This window comes from Mobula hypostoma, chromosome 7 (assembly GCF_963921235.1).
Source record: "Mobula hypostoma chromosome 7, sMobHyp1.1, whole genome shotgun sequence".
Taxonomy (NCBI): Eukaryota; Metazoa; Chordata; class Chondrichthyes; order Myliobatiformes; family Myliobatidae; genus Mobula; species Mobula hypostoma.
In genome coordinates, this window is record NC_086103.1 from 188,761,996 (window position 1) to 188,782,094 (window position 20,099).

Consider the following 20,099-nt stretch of genomic DNA (forward strand, 5'->3'; position numbering starts at 1 on the left):
GAATTTCCCCTTATATTTGACCTCCCAAAATAAACATCTGTCCACAGATCCCACTCTGTCTATTGACAAACTTCCTCACTATCCACAGCTCCACAAATTTGAGTGCAATCTGCAAACTTACTAATCAATCCACTGACTTTTTCATCCTAACCATGAATAAGCATTGAATGTCATTTACAGTACACATGTCAAGAAGAATGAAATAATTGTTACTCCAGCCTGATGCAGCACAAAACAACACAATAAGATAAAGAACCCAATAATAAAAAAACACTATATATACACACACACACACACACACACACACACACACACACACACACATATATATATATATATATATATATATATATAGAGGGCTTATGGACATAGACTATTGTATGTCCGTAAAGTAATGCAAGGCATAGGAGAGTCAATATGTACAGAACTATGAAAAGTCTTAGGAACAAATATATAGGGAGGCACAGTACTGCATTTGTCAATATGGAGCAGAAAGCAAACTTGGTATTCTGGCAGGAACAAAGGATGTTGGGAATGTTGAGAGAGGAGCGCTGCAGAAGGAGTGTGGGAGAGTACTGTGCAAACGTCTGAGGCACCCTACCTATATAAATGGTACATGCCTAAGATTTTGGCACAGTACTGTAAGGTTCCTGATGGGAAATGATAAAGTAGTAATGGTTGAGGGAGGGGATGGGCAGGGTGGTGTGGTGGTGATTTAGTCCGTGGAGGTGTGATCAGACGTACTGCTCGGGGAAAGTAGCTGTTTGTGAGTCTGGTGGTTGGATGCAACATATCTCCTTCCTGCTGGGATTAAGACAAACAGCACATGAGCAGGGTGGGTGGGATCCGTCATGATGTTACTGGCCTTTTTCTGACTACATGCTTTGGCAGTGAAGCCAGCAGAGCATCTGAGTGGGTGGGGTGTATTTGGATTTTCACAAAGCTTCAATAACATTCCATGTAAGAGATTAACGCGCACAGAATTAAAGGTGAAGGAATTGGCAGGAAGGTGTTGTCATTGAGAAGGAAGCAGATTGCTGACAGAAACAGAAACAAGGGAGCACCTTTCCAAGTGTCAGGTAGTGACTATTGCAGGATCACAGGTTCACCACCTTTTACATGGTCAGGTACTGACCAGCAGGGTATCACAGGCCCACACCAACGCCTGTGCCTTCCTGCCTGTCCTTTCGATACAAAGTATATCCTCTAATATTAAGCTACCAATACCTAGGCTTCTTTCGGCCACAACTAAGTGATGCCCACAATTTTATACTGACCAATCTCTAACTCTGCCATAAGTTCGTCCACCTTATTCCAAATACTACGTGCATTTCACCTTCAGTCCTGCAATTTTCGCCCTTTTGAATTTTGCCTGTGGTACAATTTAACTGTTTGCTCTGTCTGCATTTGTACCCAATCATCGGTTTGTCCTTCCTTACATTCATGTCACACCCATCATCTGCTTGTAAACCTGCTCAGTTCTGTCATAATACCTGCCGTTCCCATCACCCTGCCATATTAGTTTAACCGACTCCCGACAGCTCTAGTAAATCTGCCCGCAAGAATATTGGTCCCCCTTACAGTCAAGTGCAACCTGTCCCTTTTATACAGGTCACACCTGCCAGAGAAGAGGTCCCAACTGTACAGAAATCTGAATCCCTGGCCCTGCTCCAATTCTTCAGCCACGCATTTATCTGCCACCTCATTCCATTCCTATCCTCACTGGCACGTGATACAGGCAGTTATCCCGAGATCACTACCCTTGAGGTCCTGCTTCTCAGCTTCCTTCCTAACTCGCTGTAGTCTGTTTTCAGGCCCTCCTCCACCCCTTTTTCTTTCTGTGTCATTGATACCAATATGTACTGCAACTTCTGGCTGCTCACCCTCCCTTTTCAGGTTATTGTGGATGAGTCCAGAAACATCTCAGATCCTGGCACCTGGGAGGCAAACCACCATCCGTGTTCCATTTTCGCTTTCACTGAGTCACCTATCTGTTCCTCTGACTATAGAGTCCACTATCATTGCTGCCATCCTCTTCCTTTCCCTCCCTTCTGAGCTACAGGGCCAGACTCTGTGCCTTATGGAATTCCACAGATTCATGACCCTCTGGGTGAAGAAAATCTTCATCATCTCTGTTCCAAAAGGACGTCCCATTATTTTGAGTCTCTGCTATTGAATGGTGTATTTCTGCTGCATTGGTGGCAGAGAACATTATTAGTGCATTAGCAGAAGGGTACTGGATAATATCTGGATAATTAATTGAGCCACATTAATTGAGTAGGGTATTGTTGCTGTCTTGGGGATATACTACACCAGATATTGTTTATGCATTGATGAATGTACTATGCCGGGCATTGCTGCTGCATGGGGAGGGGATCATGTATTACACCGGACGTTGTTGCTGCATTGGTGGGAGTATTGCTCCGGGCATTGTTGCTGCATTAGTGATATTGGGTTCAGGCATTGTTGCTGCATTAGGGATACACTGCCTGGGCATTGTTGCTGCATTGGTGGGAGTACAGTCCAGGCGTTGTTGGTGCACCAGTGATGTGGTGTTCGGGCATTGTTGCTGTGTTGAGCCGGTGCGAGCCCTCTCCACGCACCGCTCCCGGAGTGAGCCCCGCCCCAGCTCGCTCCTGGTGCCCGGTAAGCAGCCGCTGTCGGCCCCCTCCACCGGTGCTCGGTGCCCGGTCCCTCCCCGGGGCGGAGCCGCTCCGCCCCCGCCCGGCACCGCCTTGCTGCAGCCTGACGTCAGTGCCCGCAGTCAGCGGTCGGCGGCGGGCGGACGGACCGGACCGGGGGATCGGGAGTGCCGGGAGGAGGGATCGGCGGGTGGATCGGCAGACGGATCCGTCGTCCTCGGCCTCTGGCGCCGCCGCTTCCCGCAGCCGGGGCTCGCATCCCGCGGCCATGAGCGGCACCGTGAGTCTCTGTGTCCGGGGCCTGTGGGCGGGCTGGCAAGCGGAGAGAGGGAGCCGCCGGTCGCGACGACGGGGGTATCACGGCTAGGAGGGGCTGCACCGGCTGCTGATCCCGGTGTCCGAGACCCGGGCTGGGAGCGGCTCAGGCCTCAGGATTAGCGGCGAGGGAGTGGCCCCGGGGCTCGAGAATGGGCTGGCCGGGCGGCTCCGGCCTCAGGATCGGCGGAGTTAACGGGGCCGTCCCCTGGTAGCAGAGAATAGCCAGCGTGGGTCACAGTTTGTGGCTGAGGGAGGGGTACGGGGTGATGGGGTGGGGTTGATGGAGGGAGAGGGGTGGGGATTATGGGAGGGTAGGGGGTGAGGGGAGGGGTACGCGGTGTTGGGATGGGAGGGAGGGGTGCGAGGTGATGGGAGGGGAGGGATATGGGGTGATGGGGTGTGGTTGATGGAGGGAGAGGGGTGATGGGGAGGGTGGGGATTATAGGAGGGTAGGGGGTGAGGGGAGGGGGTGGGGATTATGGGAGGGTGGGGGTGAGGGGAGGGGTATGGGGTGGTGGGAGGGGAGGGGTAGGGGGTGATGGGGTGGGGTTGATGGAGGAAGAGGGGTGATGGGGAGAGGTTGGGGATTATGAGAGGGAAGGGGGTAAGGGGAGGGGTGGTGGTGAAGGGGGGTTTGATGGGAGGGGAGGGGTATGGGGTGATGGGGTGGGGTTGATGGAGGGAGAGGGCTGATCGGGAAGGGGTGGGGATTATGGGAGGGTGGTGTTCAGGGGAGGGGTGGTGGTGAAGGGCGGGTGTTGATGGGAGGGATGGGGACAGGGTGATATGAGTGGGATTCTGGTGGTTGGGTTGACAAGCCCCTGAATTCCATTGAGACTCTGCATTGGTGCGGAGTGTGTGTGGGGTCACTGACCGGATTGACCCTCCATCTCCCCACTTGTCTCCCTCTGCTTCCCCCTCCCCCTATCTCCCTCAGCGCCCTGCTCCTCAGTCACTCAGACCTCTCCCTGCTGGGCCATCACTCACAATGAGTCTGCACACCCTTCCCATCCCCTGTCACCCACCCTCGGACACAGTCCTCCTCCCACCAGGTTTAGTGTCTGTGCCTAAGGCTAACCCTGGATGGAACATCAATTGTGTGGGTCCGTCTGCCAGTGAGGGTCAGTGTGTGTGTGGGACCGTCCCCTGTGAGAGTCAGTGTGTGTGTGTGGGTCCGTCCTCCGGTGAGGGTCAGTGTGTGTGTGTGGGACCGTCCCCCAGTGAGGGTCAGTGTGTGGGTCAGTCCCCCGTGAGGGGCAGTGTGTGTGTGGGTCCGTCCCTCAGTGAGGGTCAGTGTGTGTGTGGGTCCGTCCCCTGTGAGGGTCAGTATGTGTGTGGGTCCGTCCCCCAGTGAGAGTCAGTGTGTGTATGTGTGGGTCCGTCCCCTAGTGAGGGTCAGTGTGTGTGTGGGTGGGTCCATCCCCCAGTGAGGGTCAGTGTGTGTGTGGGTCCGTCCCCCAGTGAGGGTCAGTGTGTGTGTGGGTCCATCCCCCAGTGAGGGTCAGTATGTGTGGGTCTGTCCCCCAGTGAGGGTCAGTGTGTGTGGGTCTGTCCCCCAGTGAGGGTCAATGTGTGTGTGGGACCGTCCCCCAGTGAGGGTCAGTGTGTGTGTGGGTCCGCCCCCCCAGTGAGGGTCAGTGTGTGTGGGGCCGCCCTGCCAGTGAGGGTCAGTGTGTGTGGGGCCATCCCCCAGTGAGGGTCAGTTTGTGTGGGTCCGCCCCCCAGTGAGGGTCAGTGTGTGTGTGGGTCCGCCCCCCAGTGAGGGTCAGTGTGTGTGGGGCCATCCCCCAGTGAGGGTCAGTGTGTGTGGGGCCGTCTGCCAGTGAGGGTCAGTGTGTGTGTGGGTCCGTCCCCCAGTGAGGGTCAGTGTGTGTGGGTCCGTCCCCTGTGAGGGTCAGTATGTGTGTGGGTCCGTCCCCCAGTGAGGATCAGTGTGTGTGTGGGTCAATGTGTGTGTGGGTCCGTCCCCCAGTGAGGGTCAGTGTGTGTGTGGGTCCGTCCCCCAGTGAGGGTCAGTGTGTGTGTGGGTCCGTCCCCTGTGAGGGTCAGTATGTGTGTGGGTCCGTCCCCCAGTGAGAGTCAGTGTGTGTGTGTGGGTCCATCCCCTGTGAGGGTCAGTGTGTGTGTGGGTCCGTCCCCCGTGAGGGTCAGTGTGTGTGTGGGTCCGTCCCCCAGTGAGGGTCAGTGTGTGTGGGTCCGTCTGCCAGTGAGGGTCAGTGTGTGTGTGGGTCCATCCCCCAGTGAGGGTCAGTGTGTGTGGGTCCGTCCCCCAGTGAGGGTCAGTGTGTGTGGGTCTGTCCCCCAGTGAGGGTCAATGTGTGTGTGGGTCCGTCCCCCAGTGAGGGTCAGTGTGTGTGTGGGTCCGCCCCCCAGTGAGGGTCAGTGTGTGTGGGGCCGTCCGCCAGTGAGGGTTAGTGTGTGTGTGGGTCCGCCCCCCAGTGAGGGTCAGTGTGTGTGGGGCCATCCCCCAGTGAGGGTCAGTGTGTGTGGGGCCGTCCGCCAGTGAGGGTCAGTGTGTGTGTGGGTCCGTCCCCCAGTGAGGGTCAGTGTGTGTGGGTCCGTCCCCTGTGAGGGTCAGTATGTGTGTGGGTCCGTCCCCCAGTGAGGGTCAGTGTGTGTGTGGGTCCGTCCCCCAGTGAGGGTCAGTGTGTGTGTGGGTCCGTCCCCCAGTGAGGGTCAGTGTGTGTGTGGGTCAGTGTGTGTGTGGGTCCGTCCCCCAGTGAGGGTCAGTGTGTGTGTGGGTCCGTCCCCTGTGAGGGTCAGTATGTGTGTGGGTCCGTCCCCCAGTGAGTCAGTGTGTGTGTGTGGGTCCGTCCCCCTGTGAGGGTCAGTGTGTGTGTGGGTCTGTCCCCCGTGAGGGTCAGTGTGTGTGTGGGTCTGTCCCCCAGTGAGGGTCAGTGTGTGTGGGTCCGTCTGCCAGTGAGGGTCAGTGTGTGTGTGGGTCCGTCTGCCAGTGAGGGTCAGTGTATGTGTGGGTCCATCCCCCAGTGAGGGTCAGTGTGTGTGGGTCCGTCCCCCAGTGAGGGTCAGTGTGTGGGGGTCTGTCCCCCAGTGAGGGTCAATGTGTGTGTGGGACCGTCCCCCAGTGAGGGTCAGTGTGTGTGTGGGTCCGTCCCCCAGTGAGGGTCAGTGTGTGTGGGGCCGTCTGCCAGTGAGGGTCAGTGTGTGTGTGGGTCCGCCCCCCAGTGAGGGTCAGTGTGTGTGTGGGTCCGTCCCCCAGTGAGGGTCAGTGTGTGTGGGGCCGTCCGCCAGTGAGGGTCAGTGTGTGTGTGGGTCCGTCCCCCAGTGAGGGTCAGTGTGTGTGGGTCCGTCCCCCAGTGAGGGTCAGTGTGTGTGGGTCCGTCCCCCAGTGAGGGTCAGTGTGTGTGTGGGTCCGTCCCCCAGTGAGGGTCAGTGTGTGTGGGGCCGTCCGCCAGTGAGGGTTAGTGTGTGTGTGGGTCCGCCCCCCAGTGAGGGTCAGTGTGTGTGGGGCCATCCCCCAGTGAGGGTCAGTGTGTGTGGGGCCGTCCGCCAGTGAGGGTCAGTGTGTGTGTGGGTCCGTCCCCCAGTGAGGGTCAGTGTGTGTGGGTCCGTCCCCCAGTGAGGGTCAGTGTGTGTGGGTCCATCCCCCAGTGAGGGTCAGTGTGTGTGTGGGTCCGTCCCCCAGTGAGGGTCAGTGTGTGTGGGTCCGTCCCCCAGTGAGGGTCAGTGTGTGTGTGGGTCCGTCCCCCAGTGAGGGTCAGTGTGTGTGTGGGTCAGTGTGTGTGTGGGTCCGTCCCCCAATGAGGGTCAGTGTGTGTGTGGGTCCGTCCCCTGTGAGGGTCAGTATGTGTGTGGGTCCGTCCCCCAGTGAGAGTCAGTGTGTGTGTGTGGGTCCGTCCCCCAGTGAGGGTCAGTGTGTGTGTGGGTCCGTCCCCCAGTGAGGGTCAGTGTGTGTGTGGGTCAGTGTGTGTGTGGGTCCGTCCCCTGTGAGGGTCAGTATGTGTGTGGGTCCGTCCCCCAGTGAGAGTCAGTGTGTGTGTGTGGGTCCGTCCCCTGTGAGGGTCAGTGTGTGTGTGTGTCTGTCCCCCGTGAGGGTCAGTGTGTGTGTGGGTCTGTCCCCCAGTGAGGGTCAGTGTGTGTGGGTCCGTCTGCCAGTGAGGGTCAGTGTGTGTGTGGGTCCGTCTGCCAGTGAGGGTCAGTGTGTGTGTGGGTCCATCCCCCAGTGAGGGTCAGTGTGTGTGGGTCCGTCCCCCAGTGAGGGTCAGTGTGTGGGGGTCTGTCCCCCAGTGAGGGTCAATGTGTGTGTGGGACTGTCCCCCAGTGAGGGTCAGTGTGTGTGTGGGTCTGTCCCCCAGTGAGGGTCAGTGTGTGTGGGGCCGTCCGCCAGTGAGGGTCAGTGTGTGTGTGGGTCCGTCCCCCAGTGAGGGTCAGTGTGTGTGGGTCCGTCCCCCAGTGAGGGTCAGTGTGTGTGGGTCCATCCCCCAGTGAGGGTCAGTGTGTGTGGGTCCATCCCCCAGTGAGGGTCAGTGTGTGTGTGGGTCCTCCAGTGTGGTGGTAAGGAAAGCAAATGCAATGTTCCTCAACTTGCAAGTTAACCTTTAGGGATTCCTGCACTTTGCAGCTCTGATTTTTGAATTTCCTCTGTTTATTCCTTTATTTGCCTTTATTCCTTCTACGAAAGTGCATGACCGTACACTTACTGGCACTGTATTCCATCTGCCCATTCTCCTAATCTATCTAAATCCTTCTGCAGATTCTCTGCTTCTTCAACACTACCTGCCCCTGTCTATCTTTGTATCATCCGCAATCCAAATCATTGATTTATAACGTGAGCAGAATCTGTTTCTAAGGATTTAATTGTATTTTGTATCAACAGAGCCACCCCATCGCATTCACTGGTCTTTCTCATCCCCACTGCTGGGAATATCCCCAACTACTCCAGAGGAACCCTAATATGACTTACCATAAATTGTTGATTGTGCTCAGTGGATATTATTCTTTCTGCTGGGTTTGATGTGTGTCCTTTATTGCAGGTCTAGGCAATGCCCCCACTGCTGATGTTTGCCTGTGTAATTGGTCTTTCCCTGTTCACCTTCTCCCTCCTGCAGTACGGAAACCACATCTCACCCCCTTCCGTTTCACAGAATCGGTTAAACCAGAGCTCTCACCATCTTCATCAGCACCTTATTCAAAGTTCCGGCACCTCATGCATCATGTTCCTTGTGAAATGCTGAGGTTAACAACTCTTCCTGCTGATTAATGATTCAGGATCTGGCCAAAACCACTTATTATTTGTGTCTTCTGGTGATAATGCATCCCTTGGTACTGAGCGTGAGTGATCAGCCATGATCTCAGTAGAAGGGCTTGAGTGGTCTCTGCCTGTTTCTTTAGTGTTGGTTGGAAAGTGATGGTGTTGTTGGGTCTTGAGTTCTAGGGAAAGGTTGCAACAAACACAAAACTGCTGGAAGAACTCAGCAGGCCAGGCAGCATCAATGGAAAAGAGTAAACAGTCGACATTTTGGGCCAAGGCCTTTCACCAGGCCTGAGGGAAAAAAAGATGAGAAGTCAGAGTAAGAAGATGGGGGGGTATAGGTATACATGGAGAGGTGGTAAATTGGATTAGACATTGGCTCGATGGAAGAAGCCAGAGAGTGGTGGTAGAGAATTGCTTCTCTGAGTGGAGGCCTGTGACTAGTGGTGTGCCACAGGGATCAGTGCTGGGTCCATTGTTATTTGTCATCTATATCAATGATCTGGATGATAATGTGGTAAATTGGATCAGCAAGTTTGCTGATGATACAAAGATTGGAGGTGCAGTAGACAGTGAGGAAGGTTTTCAGAGCCTGCAGAGGGACTTGGACCAGCTGGAAAAATGGGCTGAAAAATGGCAGATGGAGTTTAATACTGACAAATGTGAGGTATTGCACGTTGGAAGGACAAACCAACATAGAACATACAGGGTTAATGGTAAGGCACTGAGGAGTGCAGTGGAACAGAGGGATCTGGGAATACAGATACAAAATTCCCTAAAAGTGGCATCACAGGTAGATAGGGTCGTAAAGAGAGCCTTTGGTACGTTGGCCTTTATTAATCGAAGTATTGAGTATAAGAGCTGGAATGTTATGATGAGGTTGTATAAGGCATTGGTGAGGCCGAATCTGGAGTATTGTGTTCAGTTTTGGTCACCAAATTACAGGAAGAATATAAATAAGGTTGAAAGAGTGCAGAGAAGGTTTACAAGGATGTTGCCGGGACTTGAGAAACTGAGTTACAGAGAAAGGTTGAATAGGTTAGGACTTTATTCCCTGGAGCGTAGAAGAATGAGGGGAGATTTGATAGAGGTATATAAAATTATGATGGGTATAGATAGAGTGAATGCAAGCAGGCTTTTTCCACTGAGGCAAGGGGAGAAAAAAACCAGAGGACATGGGTTAAGGGTGAGGGGGGAAAAGTTTAAAGGGAACATTGGGGGGGCTTCTTCACACAGAGAGTGGTGGGAGTATGGAATGAGCTGCCAGACGAGGTGGTAAATGCGGGTTCTTTTTTAACATTTAAGAATAAATTGGACGGATACATGGATAGGAGGTGTATGGAGGGATATGGTCCGTGTGCAGGTCAGTGGGACTAGGCAGAAAATGGTTCGGCACAGCCAAGAAGGGCCAAAGTGCCTGTTTCTGTGCTGTAGTTTCTATGGTTCTATGAAATACGAGTTGGTAGGTGATAGGTGAAACCAGGAAGGGGAAGGGGATGAAGGGAAGAACTGGGAAGTCGATTGGTGAGAGAGGTAAAGGCTGGAGAAGGGGGAATCTGACAGGAAAGGACAGAAGGTCATAGAAAAAAGGGAAGGGGGAAGCTCCAGAGGGAAGTGATGGGTAGGTAGGGGGATAAGGTGATAGAGGGAAATGGGAATGGGGATTGGTGAGGGGGAGGGCGTTACCGAAAGTTTGAAAAATCAATGTCAATATCTTCAGGTTTGGAGGCTACACAGAGTGACTATAAGGTATTGCTCCTCCAACACAAATGTGGCCTCATCACAATAGTGGAGGATGCCATGGATTGACTGTGGAAGACACGAGTACTGTGCCAGATGTAGTGTGTGAAGGAATAGAAGTTTCTATTACAAGGGAGAAGGTGCTCAAAAAGCTGAAATATCTAAGGGTACATAAGTCACCTGGACCAGATGAACTGCATCCAAGGATTCTGAAAGAGATAGCGGTAGAGATTGCGGAGGCATTAGTAATGATCTTTCAAAAATAATTGGACTGTGGCATGGTGCCAGAGGACTGAAAAACTGCAATGTCACTTCTCTCTTTAAGAAAGGAGGAAGGCAGCAGAAAGGAAATTGCTGACCAGTTACCTTGACCTCAGTGGTTGGGAAGATGTTAAAGTCAATTGTTGAGGGTGAGGTGATGGAGTACTTGGTGACACAGGACAAGATAGAACAAAGCCATGGTTTTCTTCAGGGAAAATCCTGCCTGATGAACCTGTTGGAATTCTTTAAGGAGATTACAAGTAGGATAGATAAAGTGGATACAGTAGATCTTATATATTTAGACTTTCAGAAGGCCTTTGACAAGGTGCCACACATGAGGCTACTGACTAAGTTAAGAGCCCATGGTATTATAGGAAAGTTAGTAACATGGTTAGAGCATTGGCTGATTGGTAGGGGGCAGCGAGTGAGAATAAATAGTTTCTTTTCTGGGTGGCTGCCAGTGACTAGTGGTGTTCCGCAGGGGTCGGTGTTGGGACCACTTCTTTTTATGCTGTATATCAGTCATTTAGATGATGGAATAGATAGCTTTGTTGCCAAGTTTGCAGATGATTCGAAGATTGGTGGAGGAGCAAGTAATGTTGAGGAAACAGGTAGGATGCAGAAGGACTTAGACAGATTAGGAGATTGGGCAAGAAAGTGGCAAATGAAATATAATGTTGGAAAATGCATGGTCATGCACTTTGGTAGTAAATGTAAATGTGCAGTCTATTTTCTAACCATGGAAAAAATCCGAAAATCTGAGATGCAGTGGGACTTTGGAGTCCTTGTGCAGAACAGCCTAAAAGTTAACTTGCAGGTTGAGTCAGTGGTGAAGAAAGCAAATGCAGTGTGAGCATTAATTTCAAGAGATCTTGAATATAAGAGCCGGGATTTGATGCTGTGGCTTTATAAGGCACTGGTGAGGCCTCACCTTGAGTATTGTGAATGGTTTTGGGCTTCTCATCTCAGAAAACTGTGCTGTCATTGGAGAGGGTCCAGAGGCAGTTCACGAGGATGATTCCGGGAATGAAAGGGTTATCATATGAGGAAAGTTTGATGACTCTGGGTCTGTACTTGCTGGAATTTAGAAGGATGACAGGGAATCTTATTGAAACCTTTGAAAGGCCTAGACAGAGTAGATGTGGAAGGGATGTTTCCCGTGATGGGAGAGTCTAGAACAAGAGGGCACAGCCTCAGGGTAGAGGTACATTCATTTAAAAAAGATGTAGAGAAATTACTTTAGCCAAAGGGTTGTGAATTTGTGGAATTTGTTACCACATGCAGCTGTGGAGACCAGGTGGTTGGGTGTATTTAAGGCAGAGATTGATAGGTTCTTGATTGGACATGGCATCAAAGGTTACGGGGAGAAGGCAGGAGAATGGGGTTGAGGAGGGGGGTAAAAGGGTCAGCCATGATTGAATGGCAAAGCAGACTCGACGGGCCAAATGGTCTAGTTCTGCTCCTGTGTTTTATAGTCTTATTGCTTTGTGTCAGAATGGGAAGTAGAATTAAAATTGGTTGCCGCTGGGAGATCCAGCTTTTTCTGGCAGGTGGAGTGTAGGTGTTCAGTGAAGCTCCCAATCTGCGTCGGGTCTTGCAGATATACAAGAGGCTACACCAGGAGCATCGGATACAGTAGAAGACAGCAATAGACTCACAGGTGAAGTGTTGCCTCACTTGGAAAGATTGTTTGGGGCCCTGAATGGTAGTGAGGGAGGAGGTGTAGCACTTGTTCTGCTTGGAAGGATAAGTACCAGGAGGGAGATCAGTTGGGTTGCGGGGGGGGGGGGCGGGTGGTAGATGAATAGACAAAGGAGTCACGTAGGGAGTGATCCTTCTGGAAAGCAATAAGTGGGGGGGAGCGGCGGCGATGAAAATATGTGCTTGGTGGTGGGATTCAATTGGAGGTGGCGTAGAAGATGGTGGCAAAGACGATCACAGAAGGATACGTGGCTATGGTAGGGGGTCTCTGAGCACATGGTCAGAGTCGGATGACAGCAGAGATCACAGAGGGGGGCAGTGAGAGGTTTCACTGAACTCCTGTTGAAGGGAGAATTTAAACTTCAGTTAGGCATCCCTGGAAAAGACCTCACTGTGTAGTAGTCCAATCACAAAGAATAAGGAAAGGAATAGGTTAGAACTTTATTCCTTGGAATGTAGATTGAAGGGAGTTTTGATGGAGGTATACAAAATTATTAGGGATATAGATAGGGTAAATGTAGGTAGATCTTTTTCTACTGAAGTTGGGTGAGACTAGAGCTAGAGGTCATGGGTTAAGGGTGAAAGGTGAAATGTTCAAGTGGAACATGAGGGGGAGCTTCTTCACTCAGAGGATAGTGAGAATGTGGAACAAGCTACCAGTGGAAATGGTGTATGCGTGCTCATTTTTAGCATTTTAGTCATAGTCATACTTTATTGATCCTGGGGGAAATTGGTTTTCATTACAGTTGCACCATAATTAAATAGTAATAAAACCATAAATAATTAAATAGTAATATCTAAATTATGCCAGGAAAATTTTTAAGAGAAATTTGGACAGGTACGTGAATGGGAGGGTTATGAAAGGCTATAGTGCGGGTACAGGTCGATGAGAGAAGGCTGATTAATAGTTTGGCATGGATTAGAGGGACTGAAGGGCCTGTTTGTGACTGTAGTATTCTAGTGACTAGACAATGACAATGTACTTCTAAACAAGAGAAAGCCTACAGATGGTGATGTTGCACTGCACCTGCAACCTTTGTCTTTGGTGTTAAAGTCACATGAATGAATATAGATGGAGTGAGATGTCCTTGCTCCTTGTATTTGAATCCTCTGGTAACAGTCCCAGACCTGGAACGTTACCTGCTTCTCTTTGCCCAGGCTGAATCTATCTATTCCCTGCTTTCAGTACAGGCTTGCTTTAACTTGGTGGTTGGTATCCAGAGGGTATAACTTCGTTCACCCATCACTAAACTATTCCCATAACATTGGACTCACTTTGAAGGCCTCTTCATCTCATGTTCTCTATATTTATTGCTTATTTATTATTACTATTTATATTTTTCCCATTTTTCTATTTGCACAATTTGTTTGACCGTCCTCTTGGGTCGGTCTTTCACAGATTCTTTTGTGTTATTTGCATTTATTGTGATTGCCTGCAAGAATCTCAGGGCTGTATGTGGTGACATATATGTACTTTGATATTAAATTCATTTTCAGCTTTGCAAGGACACTGTGGTCTCTGAACACCAGTGCCTTCTATCCTTCCACTGTTTTAAGATCTATTTCACCTCTGCAATTTTTTTTAACAGCGAGAAGATGATCATGTTGTGTTCCATCTGCCTCTTCCTTGCTGCTCCACTTACACCATCTGTGTTCACTCGAAGCTTCCCTGTACCCTGTTCACGGCTCATGCTGACACCCAACTTTTATCACAGATCGGTCATAGCTCATCCCTTCATCCAAAGCATGCAGGCAGATTGCCTCACCCAACTCTGGCCACGGCTCTTGAAACCAGAAATGGCCCGTATAGTCCTCCGTTCAGCTGCCTGTTTAGCTCACCTCTGGATATTACCATCAATAGCTTGCTCTATGTTTGTTCAATAATCTCTTGTGTGGCACTCGACTCAGTTCCAACCTCACCACATCAGCTGGTCCACCGAACCCTCCCTCTCAGTGTACTCTGTTGGTTAACATCAGTGTTATAGTGCATGAACCCTCGTCTTTAACAATAGATTGCAGCACTCTCCTGCTGGTGTCAGACTAACTGACCTGTGATTGTTTTTCTCTGAATCATAATCAGGTTCAATATCACTGATATATGTCGTGAAATTTATTGTTATGTAGCAGCAGTACATAAAAATATAAATTACATGAAGATATATAGTGCAAAAAGGGAGAGGAAAAAATAAAATAGTGAGGTAGTGGTCATGGGTTCATTATCCATTCAGAAATCTGATGTGGAGGGAGGGAAGCTGATCCTGAAACATTGAGTGTGTGTCTTCAGGCTTCTGTACTTCCTCTTCGATAGTAGCAATGAGAAAAGGGCATTTCCTGGGTGATGGTGGCCTATAAAGATGGCAGATGAACTAAATGAGTATTTTGCATCAGTCTTCACTGTGGAGGACACGAGCAGTGTGCCAGATGTTGTAGTGCAGGAAGGCAGAGAAATGGGTGCAGTTACTATCAGAAGGAAGAAGGTGCTCAAAAAGTTGTAGGACCTAAATGTACCAGAGGAACTGCACCCTAGGGTTCTGAAAGAGGTAGTGTTACAGATTGTGGTGGCATGAGAAATGATCTTTCAAAAATCATTGGACTGTGGCATGGTGCCAGAGGACTGGAAAATGGCAAATGTCACTCCACTTTTTAAGAAAGGAGGAAGGCAGCAGAAAGGAAATTATAGACCAGTTAGCCTGACCAAAATGGTTGGGAAGATGTTAGAGTCGATTGTTAGGGCAAGGTGATGGAATACTTGGTGACACAGGACAGGATAGGATAAAGTCAGCATGGTTTCCTTCAGGGAAAATCCTGCCTGATGAACTTGTTGGAATTCTTTGAGGAGATTACAGGTAGGATAGAAAAAGGGGATGCAGTGGATGTTGTATATTTGGACTTTCAGAAGGCCATTGACAAGGTGCCACACATGAGGCTGCTTACCAAGTTAAGAGTCCATGGTATTACAGAAAAGTTATATGGTTAAAGCATTGGCTGATTGGTAGGAGGCAGCGAGTGGGAATAAAAGGATCCTTTTCTGGTTGACTGCCAGTGACTAGTAGTGTTCTGCAGGAGTTGGTGTTGGGACCTCTTCTTTTTATGCTGTATATAAATGATTTAGATGATGAAATAGATGGCTTTATTGCCAAGTTTGCAGATGATATGAAGATTGGTGGAGGGACAGGTAGTGTTGGGGAAATAGGTAGGCTGTAGAAGGATTAAGACAGATTAGGAGAATGGACAAGAAAGTGGCAAATGAAATACAGTGTTGAAAAATGCCTGGTCATGCATTTTGGTAGCAGAAATAAATGTGCGGTTGTAGTGGTGTGCTACACACAGCGCTAGAATAACCACACGGAGTCGGTGAGTTAGAGTTGCGATGAAAGAGATTTAATCAAACTTCGCGGCCTGCTTTAAAGCCTTCCCGTTCCCGCCCTCCTTGGGGTGGAACTGCTGTGGGGAATGCATATTCCCAGACCCTTTCTGCGCGCGGGATTTTCCCCCTGCTGGTGAAGATGGCCTGGCGCCCTTTTTGGGGCTGGCCCTCTGCCTGCATCCGCTGTTGTGAGCCGGTTCGTGTGTGCCAGAAAGTGGGTCGCCACATAACCCCCCCACCCTAGAATCGGCGATACCTCCCCCAAAGTCCACAGTCTGGATCGGCCTCTGTTTGGGAGGTCTGCCCCTGCACCGCGGTGCCTGAGCCTGGACCGGTTGCACCAAGTCCACATGGGCCGGTTTGAGTCGGTCCACTGTGAAAACCTCCTCTCTCCTCCCAATGTCCAGCACGAACGTGGACCCGTTGTTCCTGATCACCTTAAACGGTCCCTCGTAGGGCCGCTGTAGCGGTGCCCGGTGTCCGCCCCGTCGTACAAAAAGAAACTTACAGTTCTGCAGGTCTTTGGGTACGCAGGTCGGGCTCTGTCCGTGCTGTGAAGTGGGTATGGGGGCCAGGTTACCGAGCCTCTCCCGTAGTCTGTCCAGGACTGCTGTGGGTTCTTCCTCTTGCCCCCTTGGGGCTGGTATGAACTCTCCTGGGACGACCAGGGGTGCGCCATACACCAACTCGTCCGACGAGGTGTGCAGATCCTCTTTGGGCGCCGTGCAGATTCCGAGCAGGACCCAGGGAAGCTCGTCCACCCAGTTAGGCCCCTCCAGGCGGGCCATGAGAGCCGATTTCAGGTGACGGTGGAAGCGCTCCACTAGTCCGTTTGACTGTGGGTGGTAGGCAGTTGTGTGGTGTAGCTGAGATCCTAAAAGGTTGGCCATAGCCGACCACAGGCTGGAGGTGAACTGGGCGCCGCTGTCGGAGGTAATGTGGGCCAGTACCCCGAAGTGGGCTACCCAGGTTGCGATCAGTGCTCGGGCGCAGGAGTCGGAGGTGGTGTCGGTGAGCGGGACTGTCTCTGGCCATCTGGTGAACCGGTCTATCATAGTTAGGAGGTACCGCGCTCCTCGTGACACTGGCAGGGGCCCCACGATATCCACATGGATGTGGTCGAACCTCCGGCGGGTGGGTTCGAACCGCTGCGGCGGAGCCTTGGTATGCCACTGCACCTTGGCCGTTTGGCACTGCATGCACGTTTTGGCCCATTCACTGACCCGTTTACACAGTCCTTGCCACACGAACCTGTTGGCGACCAGCCGGACGGTTGTCCTGATGGAGGGGTGCGCTAAGTTGTGAATGAACTGGAAAACCCGCTGGCGCCAGGCTGCTGGGACAATGGGGCGGGGTTGGCTGGTAGCTACGTCTAGTAGGGTCCTCTCACCTGGGCCTACGGGGAGGTCTTGGAGCTGCAAACCGGAGACTGCAGTCCTGTAACTGGGGATCTCAGTGTCTGCCTGCTGTGCCTCTGCCAGCTCTGCATAGTCCACCCCCTGGGACAAGGCCTGTATGGTAGGTCTGGAAAGTGCGTCCGCCACGACGTTGTCCTTTCCAGAGACATGCCGGATGTCCGCCGTGTACTCGGAGATGTAGGACAGATGTCGCTGCTGGCGGGACGACCAGGGGTCGGACACCTTCATGAACGCAAAGGTAAGCGGTTTGTGGTCTGTGAACGCGGTGAAGGGCCTACCTTCTAAGAAGTACCTGAAATGCCGGATTGCCAGGTATAGTGCCAATAGCTCCCGGTCGAAAGCACTGTATTTGAGTTCAGGTCGTAGGTGTTTGCTGAAGAACGCCAGGGGTTGCCAGCGACCCTCTGAGTTGTTCCAGTACTCCACCGACTGCTGTGTTGGATGCGTCCACCGTGAGGGCAGTAGGAACGTCCGTTCTGGGGTGCACTGGCATCGCGGCCTTTGCCAAGGCTTCTTTGGTTTTAACAAAAGCGGCTGCGGCCTCTTCGTCCCAGATAATGTCCTTGCCCTTACCCGACATTAGAGTGAACAGGGGTCGCATGGTTCGGGCTGCTGAGGGGAGGAAACAGTGGTAGAAATTCACCATACCCACGAATTCCTGCAGGCCTTTGATTGTGTTGGGTCGGGGGAAGTTGCGGACCGTGTCTACCTTGGCGGGCAGCGGGGTTGCCCCGTCTTTAGTAATCCTGTGGCCCAGGAAGTCGATGGTATCAAGTCCGAACTGGCATTTGGCTGGGTTGATTGTAAGGCCGAATTCGCTCAGGTGGGAGTAGAGCTGGTGGAGGTGGGACAGATGCTCCTGCCGACTACTGCTGGCTATGAGGATGTCGTCCAAATAGATGAATGCAAAGTCCAGGTCGCGTCCCACCGCGTCCATTAGCCGCTGGAAAGTCCGTGCGGCATTCTTTAGACCAAACGGCATTCGGAGGAATTCGAAAAGTCCGAATGGGGTGATAAGTGCTGTTTTGGGGATGTCGTCCGGATGTACAGGGAGTTGATGGTATCCCCGGACGAGGTCTACCTTGGAAAAGATCCTTGCGCCGTGTAGGTTTGCTGCGAAGTCTTGAATGTGCGGCACAGGGTAGCGGTCTGGCGTTGTAGCCTCATTCAGTCTGCGGTAGTCACCGCATGGTCTCCATCCTCCCCCGTTGCCTTGGGCACCATGTGAAGGGGGGAGGCCCATGGGCAGTCGGACCGTCGTATGATCCCCAATTCCTCCATCTTCTTGAACTCCTCCTTCGCCAGTCGGAGCTTGTCTGGGGGAAGCCTTCGAGCACGGGCGTGGAGGGGTGGTCCCTGGGTCGGGATGTGGTGCTGTACTCCGTGTCTGGGCATGGCTGCCGTGAACTGCGGTGTCAGTACTGATGGGAAATCCGCCAGGACCCTGGTGAATTCGTCGTCGGACAGCGTGATGGAGTCCAGGTGTGGGGCTGGCAACTGTGCTTCACCCAGGGAGAACGTTTGAAAAGTCTTGGCGTGGACTAATCGCTTCCCTTGCAGGCCGACCAGCAGGCTGTGGGCTTGTAGAAAATCTGCCCCCAGGAGTGGATGGGCCACGGTGGCCAGTGTGAAGTCCCATGTGAACCGGCTGGAGCTGAACTGTAGCCGCACCGTGCAGGTGCCGTAGGTTCGTATTGTGCTGCCATTTGCGGCCCTCAGGGTGGGTCCCGGTTCCCTGTTGCGGGTGTCGTAACTCGTTGGAGGTAAGACGCTGATCTCCGCTCCGGTGTCGACCAAAAAGCGGCGTCCCGACTGCTTGTCCCAGACGTACAGGAGGCTGTCCTGATGGCCAGCCGCCGTAGCCATCAGTGGTGGCTGGCCCTGGCGTTTCCTGGGAATTTGCAGGGTGGTCTGCAGCGGCGGGCCTCTGTGCCCCACCGCTGGTGGTAGAAACACCATTGTTCGTTGGGCTCCTCACTCCCGTCGCCGGTTTTGTAGGCTCTGCTGCCGGGCCTGGTCTGGTCTGTCGTTGGGCACGCGGCTTGGTGATCTGTGCGACGGATGCCCCTCTCTCTTTCCTGGCATTCCACAGCACATCTGCTCGGGCCGCCACCTCCCGGGGTTTGCTGAAATCTGCGTCGGACAGCAGCAGGCATATGTCCTCGGGCAGTTGCTCTAGGAACGCCTGCTCAAACATGAGGCAGGGTTTGTGTCCTTCAGCCAGGGCCAGCATCTCGTTTATTAAGGCTGATGGCGGCCTGTCTCCCAAACCATCCAGGTACATTAAGCGGCGTGCTCGTTCGCGCCGTGAAAGTCCGAAAGTCCTTATGAGCAGTGCTTTGAATGCTGTGTATTTGCTGTCCTCCGGGGGCAACTGTATAAACTCCTCAACTTGTGCAGCAGTCTCCTGGTCGAGTGAGCTCAGCACGTAGTAGTAGCGAGTGGACTCCGAGGTTATCTACCGAATGTGGAACTGTGCTTCTGCTTGTTCGAACCATAATTGGGGTCGCAGCGTCCAGAAGCTTGGCAGTTTTAACGAAACTGTGTGAACAGATGTAGCGTCGGTCATCTCTGGTCCAAATATTGTTTGGGTCGTCGGGGTCACCAATTGTAGCGGTGTGCTACACGCAGCGCTAGAATAACCACACGGAGTCGGTGAGTTAGAGTTGCGATGAAAGAGATTTATTCAAACTTCGCGGCCTGCTTTAAAGCCTTCCTGTTCCCACCCTCCCTGGTGCAAGACTGCTGTGGGGAATGCATATTCCCAGACCCTTTCTGCACGCGGGATTTTCCCCCTGCTGGTGAAGATGGCCTGGCGCCCTTTTTGGGGCTGGCCCTCTGCCTGTGCGCGCTGTTGTGAGCTGGTTCGTGTGTGCCAGAAAGTGGGTCACCACACGGTCTATTTTCTAAATGTAGAGAAAATGCTAAAATCTGAGATTCAAAGGGATTTGGCAGTCCTTGTACAGAACACCCTAAAGGTTAACTTGCAGGTTGAGTCGGTGGTGTGGAAGGCAAATGCAATGTTAGTATTCATTTCAAGAGATCTAGAATATAAGAACAAGGTTGTGATGCTGAGGCTTTATAAGGCACTGGTGAGGCCTTATCTTGAGTATTGTGTATAGTTTTGGGCTCCTCATCTTAGAAAAGATGTGCTGGCATTGGAGAGGGTCCAGAGGAGGTTCACAAGGATGATTCCAGGAATGAAAGGATTGTTGTATGAGGAATGTTTGATGGCTCTGTGTCTACAGCTGGAATTTGGAGGGATGAGGGAGGATCTCATTGAAACCTTTCGAATGTTGAAAGGCTTAGACACAGTAGATGTGGAAGAGATGCTTCCCATGGTGGGAGAGTCTAGGACAAGGGGGCACTGCCTCAGGATAGAGAGGCATCCATTCAAAACAAAGATGTGGAGAAATTTCTTTAGCCAGAGGGTGGTGAAC

General features: G+C 52.0%; 1 protein-coding gene across 6 annotated transcripts in view; it reads left to right on the top strand.

Moving 5' to 3' along the window:
* The first annotated feature begins 2,750 nt into the window (after positions 1-2,750).
* The window catches only part of LOC134349858 (tripartite motif-containing protein 2-like), a 96,403-nt gene continuing 79,054 nt past the window's right edge, over positions 2,751-20,099 (top strand). For all 6 annotated transcript variants that reach the window (XM_063054822.1, XM_063054818.1, XM_063054816.1 and 3 more), the window contains exon 1: positions 2,751-2,922. The gene's annotated coding sequence lies outside the window, so the exon portion shown is untranslated. The remainder of the gene's footprint in view (positions 2,923-20,099) is intronic.